Raw genomic sequence first — 9132 nt, forward strand, 5'->3', positions numbered from 1 at the left:
ATGCTCCAGCAATGATGACACTCTGGAGCTTCTGACGACCGGTGTTTCCTATCTTGTGGAGGCCTCCTATAGCCACTTCCAGGAAGGGTCTTGGTGTGCAAGCTTTTCATATCCTCACTTCATTGCTTACTGGGGGGTAACACTGCGGTCATAGCGACTGACCGCCACTCAATGTGTGGAATGATGGTGGGAGTAGTTTGGATGAGTGACGGGTCTGGTGAGACAGGATATTAGAGAAAAACAAGGGTTTTCTGGCACATGGCACAGACACGGTCGCAACTTGAATCTCACCGGCCCTCCAGCAACACTGTCGGCCAGGCCCCCCATCAAGCGTATGAGAGAAATCGCCACCGGGAGACTTGGGCGCAGGGTAAAGCCAATATATGGCTTACCCTGCTCATGCTCAAGTCCCAACGGCGTTAATTACTATTCCCCCTCCAGGTCCACGTGGATGGTGGGGAATGATGTAATTCAGCTTCCAGCTATTGCTATCACAGTGTTTTAATCCTTTCCACTCGTATGTCCCGCATAATGGGACATCGCGAATTCCGCGTTGCACTCGTATGTCCCGCTATGCGGGACATTCCTGCAGCGGCGGTTTGCAGCGCATCGCGGCCGCCGCAAACCGCCGATCACCATGCGACCGTTTGTGGGTATATATTACTACATGAACATTAAATAGGTATTGGTATGCACACCTTCAATATAGCAAGTGAAAATGCTCCTAGAGGGTGCTCAGTCGATAAACCAGACCTGGCTATAGGTCTTACAGAGTCATATATACGAAAAATGACTGGCACACCACGCAATGAAAGTTGCTTAAATATGATTGTATTGTCACTACAAGAGTGCTTTGCATATAAAGAACAGACAAATTGCAAACAATGGGCTCTGAACAAACAGAGAGCGGCCCAAACTGTGATACAGTGCAATAGTAAACAAACACAATGCAGGCAGCACTACCTGGGGACCCCATCCTACCCTTTGAAAAAGCATTTGCGAAACAGCGCTGTCAGGGTAATTTGCATCGCTTATTGTACAATCTGTGTTTCATCTCAAAACGCTGCCAGTCACTTCTCTCTTTGATCTGCTGCTGGGCGGATGTACAGCACTGACATATGGACTTCTCTGGCAGCAGTGAACATTTGTGCATAAGATTGTTTTACTGACCCTTTTTGTTGTGTATGCCTCCATTGTGTTTGTTTACTATTGCACTGTATCACAGTTTGGGCCGCTCTCTGTTTGTTCAGAGCCCATTGTTTGCAATTTGTCTGTTCTTTATATGCAAAGCACTCTTGTAGTGACAATACAATCATATTTAAGCAACTTTCATTGCGTGGTGTGCCAGTCATTTTTCGTATATATGTATTACTACATGCCCACACTGTCAGTGCCCCCCAGCCCCATACTTCTTGTCCCCCATCAGCGCTAGAAGGAAGTGACATTTATATTTAATTGTCACTTCTTTTTCTTTCCTGTTTTTTTTTTTTTTTTTTTTTAATAAAAAGTAGTTGCTGGTTCATTTTTGCAAATTCCATTCTGCAAAAAACAAAGAAAAATAATTGCAGATTATTTTTTTTTTCTTGCAGATTGCCTGCAAATAATGAATGGCATCCTATGGGATGGACTGGGGGAGGGTGTAAATAGTAGCCAGTATTTTATTGCTAATCTGTCCAATCGAAATACCAACGATTGCATTGTGTGTAGGGACAGTAAGACCCCGAGTGGCGGGCATAAAACCACCTATTATTGCAAAACTTGCTCACGCGGGCCCAGATTACACCCAGGAAACTGTTTTTTAATTCACCATACCTTGCCTTTCTCCTCTGCTACCAGCCAATAGGAGATGCCAAACTGTCCAAATAAGGTATCAAATTAAACGTTATAATGTGTTCTTTAAAATAAGATATACACTGTTACGGTGTTACGTTCCATGTTCCAAATGAGAGAGAGAGTAAGAGGGAGAGCGCATTTCTTTAAAAAAAAACCTCAGAGCAGAAACGACTTCCTTTAGGAAAGAACTCCGAGTGGAAAGGGTTAAAAGTAACTTCAGCTCCCTCTTCTTACTCACTGTGCGTCGCTATAGCCGCAATACCTATTATGGTCTATGGTGGCGCCAGCTGCACTGAAATCTCCTGCGCTATAATCCACGTGCTCGCCCCGTCACGTGCCTCTGCAAACCCCCACAAACACAGATGACAGTACATTACTGCATTAGTGCTAAATGAGGCTGAAGTGGGTCGCAGTTCTTCAGGCTCCATGGCTGTTTGGCTAGATGAAGGTGTCCCATATCCCCAAAGTTGAAGACCGTTGGAGGTGAGGATGGGGGGAGCGGTCAGGCAGAAGGGTGTACACCCTTAATTTAATTAGTGGAATGATATAATAGTTAAAAAAAGCTTAACTTTTAATAGTGTGTCTAATCAGAGCAGAGGAGAAAAATTGACTCTAATTATATTTTAAAGCCCACCTTCAGATATAGATCTAAATATAATACCTGCAGTGGCAGGCCATCTGGTCTCTCAATCATAAGGGCTCCCTTACTGTTACTACGCAGGAACATGGATTCCAGATCATCACCCAATGGTACAGGACACCTTCTGTGCTCAGCAAATTTGTGGAGGGAGTTGCGGATACATGCTGGATTGTGGTTCTTCAGGAGCCGATTAACTGCATGTGTTCTGGCATTGCCCTCACCTGTGCACCTTTTGGACTCAAGTTCATAAGTGGACAGAGGAAATTGCCTCTACAAAGATTCATAAGACCCCTGAATTTTTCTATTTGGCATTCTGACCCTTTTTCATGTAATAAATACTAGAAATGTATTCTTTTACACCTAGTTAACGCGGCCTGTGCGACCATTCCCTTTTTGTGCAAGAAACTGGAGCTCCCTCATAGGTAAACACAGGGGGGATTACAGCTGCCCAGAATCCCCCCTCAGACCAGGGCCGGTGCAGTGTCTGGGGACAGGCATAAGTTGAGACACCAGAATGTCTGCAGGCATCCTGCATCACACAGCACTGCCCCCTTTCTTTCCCTGCTACAGCTGACTTTGGATGGAGCAGCAATGTGTACATAGCATGGAGCAGCTCTGGGGAACTTTAGAGAGCACAAAGCCAGGTATGAGCACAGCCCTGTGTCCCTGCTGGGTGAATGCTTCACTTTCCCTTTATTAGCAATGTCGGCTGTCCTCATTATCTGTATCCACTGCTCCTGATCGATTCCGTTGTCGGTCGGTCAGTTGGATGGGAAATTGCATTATGTGTACCCAGCATGATGTCCTACCATATTATTATACTGTGTTGTGCGTGGCTGAGGGAGACCTTACAGGAATCCCCCTCTTGAAAAACCTGGGTTTGCCCATGCCCCTGCCCCTACTGTCCCCCAGTGGCTTGCCAGGTTAGACAAAACTGTGCAGATAGAGGAGATCTTCCTTATTTCTCAGGATAGACCGGAGCAGTTTACACAGACTTTGGCCACCTGGGAGATGTTTAAATATTCAGATGATTATAGAGCATTGGTGCAACTTGCCTAACCTGGTATATGATACTCCTTTTCCTTTTTCTCTCTTCCTTCCTTTTCGTTTTCTCCTTCTTCTTTCACCTCTTTCCTCCTGATACTGAGGTGAGGAGCGGCACTTGTTACCACCTAATGGTGTTGGTGCAGTGACACCATGGACCTATGTCTCTACTGCATTTCTTTGTATCGTAGGAATTCCTGATGTTTCATCCCTATTGCTATGACGTGTAGATATTCTGTTATGTGCCTTTAACCACTTCAGCCTTTAGTCGTTATTCACCTTATGCATCCTAGCAATTTTCACCTCCCATTCATTCACCAATAACTTTATTACTATTTATCACCATGAGTCGATCTATATCCTGTTTTTATTTACACCACCAGTTAGGCTTTCTTTGGGTGGTACATTTTGCTAAGAAGTATTTTTTTCTAAATGCATTTTAAACGGGAATATTAAGAAAAAAATTCATTATTTCTCAGTTTTCGGCCATTATAGCTTTAAAATAATACATGCTACCATAATTAAAACCTATGTATTTTATTTGCCCATTTGTCCCAGTTACTACACCATTTCAATTATGTCCCTATCACAATGTATGGCGCCAATATTTTATTTGAAAATAAAGGTGCACTTTTTTGCGTCCATCACTATTTACAAGCTTATAATTTAAAAAATATTAGTAATATAGCCTCTTCACATGCATATTCAAAAAGTTCAGACCCTTAGGTAACTATTTGTGTTTGTTTTTTTATTGTAATAATTTTTTTTCATTAAAATTTTTATTTCGGTAATTTTTGGTGTGGGAGGTAAACAGTTAATTTTAAATGTAATAATGTGTGTTTATTTAATCAAAAAAATGTATGTAGATGTAGTTTTACTATTTGGCCACAAGATGGCCAGTCAATTTTTTTTAGTCCTGGAAGCGGAAGTATAGGGAGGACAGGAATCTTTTTTTTTTTTTTTTTACCTTCAGAAAGATCACAGCTTCTCAAAGAAGCCGTCGCTCTTTCTAGCACGGACATAGATCAATGAATGGGAACTATTTTCCGATTCATTGACCTCTGGGCTAACGGGCGGCAGCACGGGAACGTGCAGCAGCAGCCTTTTGGACGTGACAGTCACGTCCAAAAGGCTAAAATGGTTAATTGTGTTTTTTTATGTAATTATTATTATTCATATGTCTTTCTTATTGCAACAAATGTTGTTGTTACGCTTATGTTGTAAAGCTGACATTTTTCAATAAAGTGCTAAATGTTTAAAAAAATAAAATGAATTAATGCCTCATAGCTTGTTGGTTAGAATGGTGAAAGATTACCTTTTTTAGCGTGACATGAGATTTTGTAGCAAAATATGTTGCCTTAAAAACGTAATCACATCACCAGATATAGGTATCTAAAAGGGAATCTCCAGTGAAAATAAATGTATGATATAATAAACTGTATGTGTAGTACAGCTAAGAAATAGAACATTAGTAGCAAAGCACAGAGTTTTATATTGTTTCCAGTACAGGAAGAGTTAAAAAAAACTTCAGTTATCTGTGCAAAAGAGCTTCTCTGAGCTCTCTGACCCAACTTTGATGGGGAGACAGTCCTATTTTCTGAAGCACTTCTACATCAAAGAAACAGTGAGACTCAGCTTCAGATAAGGTTCTACTGCAGGGGAGTTCAAAGGGTCATTAGCTCTGCTCTATTTCATAGTTTAAAATACAGTGGCCATATGCAATTCATTTTTCCACCTTCTTCCTAGGAGAAAAAATGTCATCTTTGATTTAAAATAACTTTTTAGCACTTTGAAATGGAAAATAAAAAGTACTATCAAAATTATTTTGAGCATTTTTTTTTTCCTTGCTGGTGGTTTAAAAGGGATTTTATTGACAAGTTTCGAAATATCACCTTGGAGAAAACGCAGGTGAAAAACTAAATTGCATATGGCCCAGTGTGTCGTTTGTAATTGCAAATGTGACAGAATGATGCAAGATTATAAAAAAAAATCTGTATAAGCAAAAATTAAAAATATGCAACTCTTTTCTTTGCTACTACTTCTATGAATTATCATACTTTGTTTGTTTTTACTTCAATGTCACTTTAAAAGGAGCTAGTTTCAGATTCTGTATATGGGGCTAATCTGCTGCTTGGATTGCATCATTCTGCTGTTCAAATTGCAAAGGGGAATGGACAGACTGAAGTTCTCTAATGGGATTACAGCCTGCAACAATGACAGTCTGCGTGCATGAAGAAGCCAGTTCTGGGTTTCTTAAAGTGTGCTCTAAGGGCCTTTTTCCACTAGCCTGCGATTTGCGATTTGCTTCTGATCGCAAATCGCAAGGTACATTAAACTAATGGAAACTGCAGCAGCAATTTCCATTAGTGCGATCCGATTGCGATGCGATTTTGGTCAAAGCGCAATCGTCCTGCCGTGTTTTGTATGCGATTGAGCTGGACTATAATGAGTATAGTAGCTCAATCGCAATCGCATGGTGGAAATTGAAACGCGATTGCGATCGGAATGGCTCTTTTCCACTATGAAATGCGATCGCGATTGCGATCGCGATTCCGATCGCGATCGCAATCGCGTTTCAATTTCCACCATGCGATTGCGATTGAGCTACTATACTCATTATAGTACAGCTCAATCGCATACAAAACGCGGCAGAACGACGATTGCGATTTGACCAAAATCGCATCGCAATCGGATCGCACTAATGGAAATTGCTGCTGCAGTTTCCATTAGTTTAATGTACCTTGCGATTTGCGATTAGAAGCAAATCGCAAATCGCAGGGTAGTGGAAAAAGGCCCTAAGTGTTACATAAGCTGATTAATTAGTTCCTACAGGGAGAAAAGCATGTTTTACATTGGAGGACCTGCATAGGGCTAGAATACACATTTTCCTGAAAACAGCACAGTGGTCCACATAAGTGCATATAAGTGAAAACAACACCCTAAGGGTCCTTTTACACTATATCAGTTGTAACTGAAAAGATAATGGATGTGCAGGCCAGTGGCCATGTTTCCCTATAGCCTCTTCTACACTATATGCTGAAAAACTGAAACTTTTCACAATGCACTGATATGGAGAGAAAAAAAAGTGCATTAAAACACAACGTGTAGGGTGATATCACTTTGACGCCATCAATACAGGTCCCTGATATTCTCCGTTAGATGGCAAACAGTAAAAAATCCTCAAATGAAAAATATGTTCCATTGTAAAATATGTTCTAAATGCCAATTAGAACGAATCAGTATGGTGTTAAAAATAAATCTCAGCAAAGTTAATTTTACATTATAACGATATAGTGTATACCTAAACACAGTTCCTTCGCTGCCACCTAGTGTCTAAATTGTAAAATGGCAGCCTCTAAAAAGTGATATAAATTTATCATATAAACCAATACCAATTTAATATACTGTACTAGATAAAACCTTGTGTACAAATGAACATATTTACATAACATTTATTCAGTAGACCCAAAACTATCAATTTTATAGTATTAAAAGGAACCCGAGGTGTGAGACCGATGGATGCTGCCCAAATGTTCGGATTATTATTATTTATTTCCTTTCAAACAATACCAATTGCCTGGCAGTGCTGCTGATCCTTCTAGCCAGTAGCGTCCAATAAATCTACAAACACAAGGAAAATTACACAAGATAGACCGAGTATCTGAACTTCTATATTACTGGTCTATCGTCTATCCTGCATTTGAGTTAATTTTCTTGTTAACTTTTAAACTGATTTTAACCATTTTAAATTTTTTTGGAGGCACCTCCTCCTATTAATTAGTTGATCAACCCTTCTGAGGTTGTTTTATGTTGGGTATTTTGTTTTTGCTTTACAATTTCCCCATGTAAGTGTTTATTTGGAGAGTGACTGTATACATCCAGTAGATGTGCCAACCTCTCGACTGATTACTAATAAACAGCTTTAGGGCCCTTTTCCACTTGCGACAATTGCGATGCTGAATCCCAAAATCGCAAAACGCTAGAAATTTTTAAATTGCTGGGGTTTGCTAAATAACATAGGAATCGCGGTAGGTGGTTTTCACTACTGCGATTCGATATTTACCAAAGTGCAATAGCGCTGTGGAGCAATTTTAACAGCGATTTTGCTATACACTGTATTGCATATCGAAATTGCGATCGCAATCACGGAAAAAAATTAGGGACTTGCTGAATTGTAATCTATAGCATTTAGCGCAAGTGCTAGCGATTGCTAGTGGAAAGAGCCCAGTGGTTGCTGGTAGCCACCCGGGTTTGTGACTACCCCCTTTTGTGATCTTGTATATTATATCCTATACACGGATCCTTTTTTTGCCATATTTTTGTGCCCCTCTAGAAGATCAACAGGTCTTTCCAGATATCTTCTATTACTCAGATGTTGGTAATGATTACACAAAGTTTGTTTAGTCAGAGAAATGCTAATTTGCTCTTCTCCCCCCAGAATGGCCATAGACTGTGGTACAGATATTAGTGGTGTTACCCATTATTCTATACATTATTTGTACCTATAGGAAACACACTTTTATCAGAGGAATAAAAACACAGACACAGTTAAGATTAATACATATATTATAAAGAAAGAAGAAATACAAAGAGATAATTCAACCAGAAAATACATTAATAAAATGTACAAAACTGTACAATACCCTCACATATCCCAGTTGATCCAGAGGAAGGCGAAAAACCCTTCAAGGCCTGGGCCAATTAGCCATAAAAGGGAAAAAATTCCTTCCCGACTCCAAATGGCAGTCAGATAAAATCCCTGGATCAACAACAAACTAGAATTTTACATTCCCCCCCCCCACACACACACACACACCTTTTAGGTAGCCAGGGTGCCCCCCTTTGAGTTAGCCAGAGTGCCCCCCTTTAGGTAGCTGGCATGATCCCCTTTTATATAGCCAGATTACCCCCCTTTTAGTTAGCCAGAGTGCCCCCCCCTCTTTTAAATAGCCAAATTGCCCCCCCTTTCAGTTATCCAGATTGTCCCCCTTTTAGTTAGCCAGATTGCCCAACTTTAAGGTAGCCAGTGTCCCCTTTTACTTAGCCAGCATGCCCCCCCCCCCTTTTAGTTAGCCAGATTGCCCCCTTTTAGTTAGCCAGGGTGTCCCCCTTTTAGTTAGCCAGAGTGTCCCCCTTTTATTTAGCCAGAGTGTCCCCCTTTTATTTAGCCAGAGTGTCCCCCTTTTATTTAGCCAGAGTGTCCCCCTTTTAGTTAGCCAGATTGCCTCCCTTTTAGTTAGCCAGATTGCCCCCTTTTAGTTAGCCAGCATTCCCCCCTTTTAGTTAGCCAGATTGCCCCCCTTTTAGTTAGCCAGCATTCCCCCCTTTTAGTTAGCCTGATTGCCCCCCTTTTAGTTAGCCAGAATGACACCTTTTAGGTAGCCAGAGTGCCACCTTTTAGGTAGCCAGAGTGCCCTCCAATTTAAGTAGCCAGAGTGAAACCCCCCCCCCCTTTAGGTAGCCAGAGTGGCCAGATGTGACTGGGTGCGGCGATGGGACTCCTGCAGAGGGGACAGGTCCGGCTCTCCTGCAGCCAACGATCGATGCAGGTCTGGTGGAAAGGGTGGTTGCACGTAAGTCGTCTGCAAGGAGAACAGAAATATACATTAATATCC

At 41.3% G+C, this 9132-nt stretch overlaps 1 protein-coding gene across 1 annotated transcript in view; it reads left to right on the forward strand.

The window, feature by feature from the left end:
* Positions 1-9132, forward strand: part of PLD3 (phospholipase D family member 3) — a 167805-nt gene that overhangs the window by 39765 nt on the left and 118908 nt on the right. The window lies entirely within an intron of this gene.

The sequence above is a fragment of the Hyperolius riggenbachi genome, chromosome 8 (genome assembly GCF_040937935.1).
Source record: "Hyperolius riggenbachi isolate aHypRig1 chromosome 8, aHypRig1.pri, whole genome shotgun sequence".
NCBI lineage: Eukaryota > Metazoa > Chordata > Amphibia > Anura > Hyperoliidae > Hyperolius > Hyperolius riggenbachi.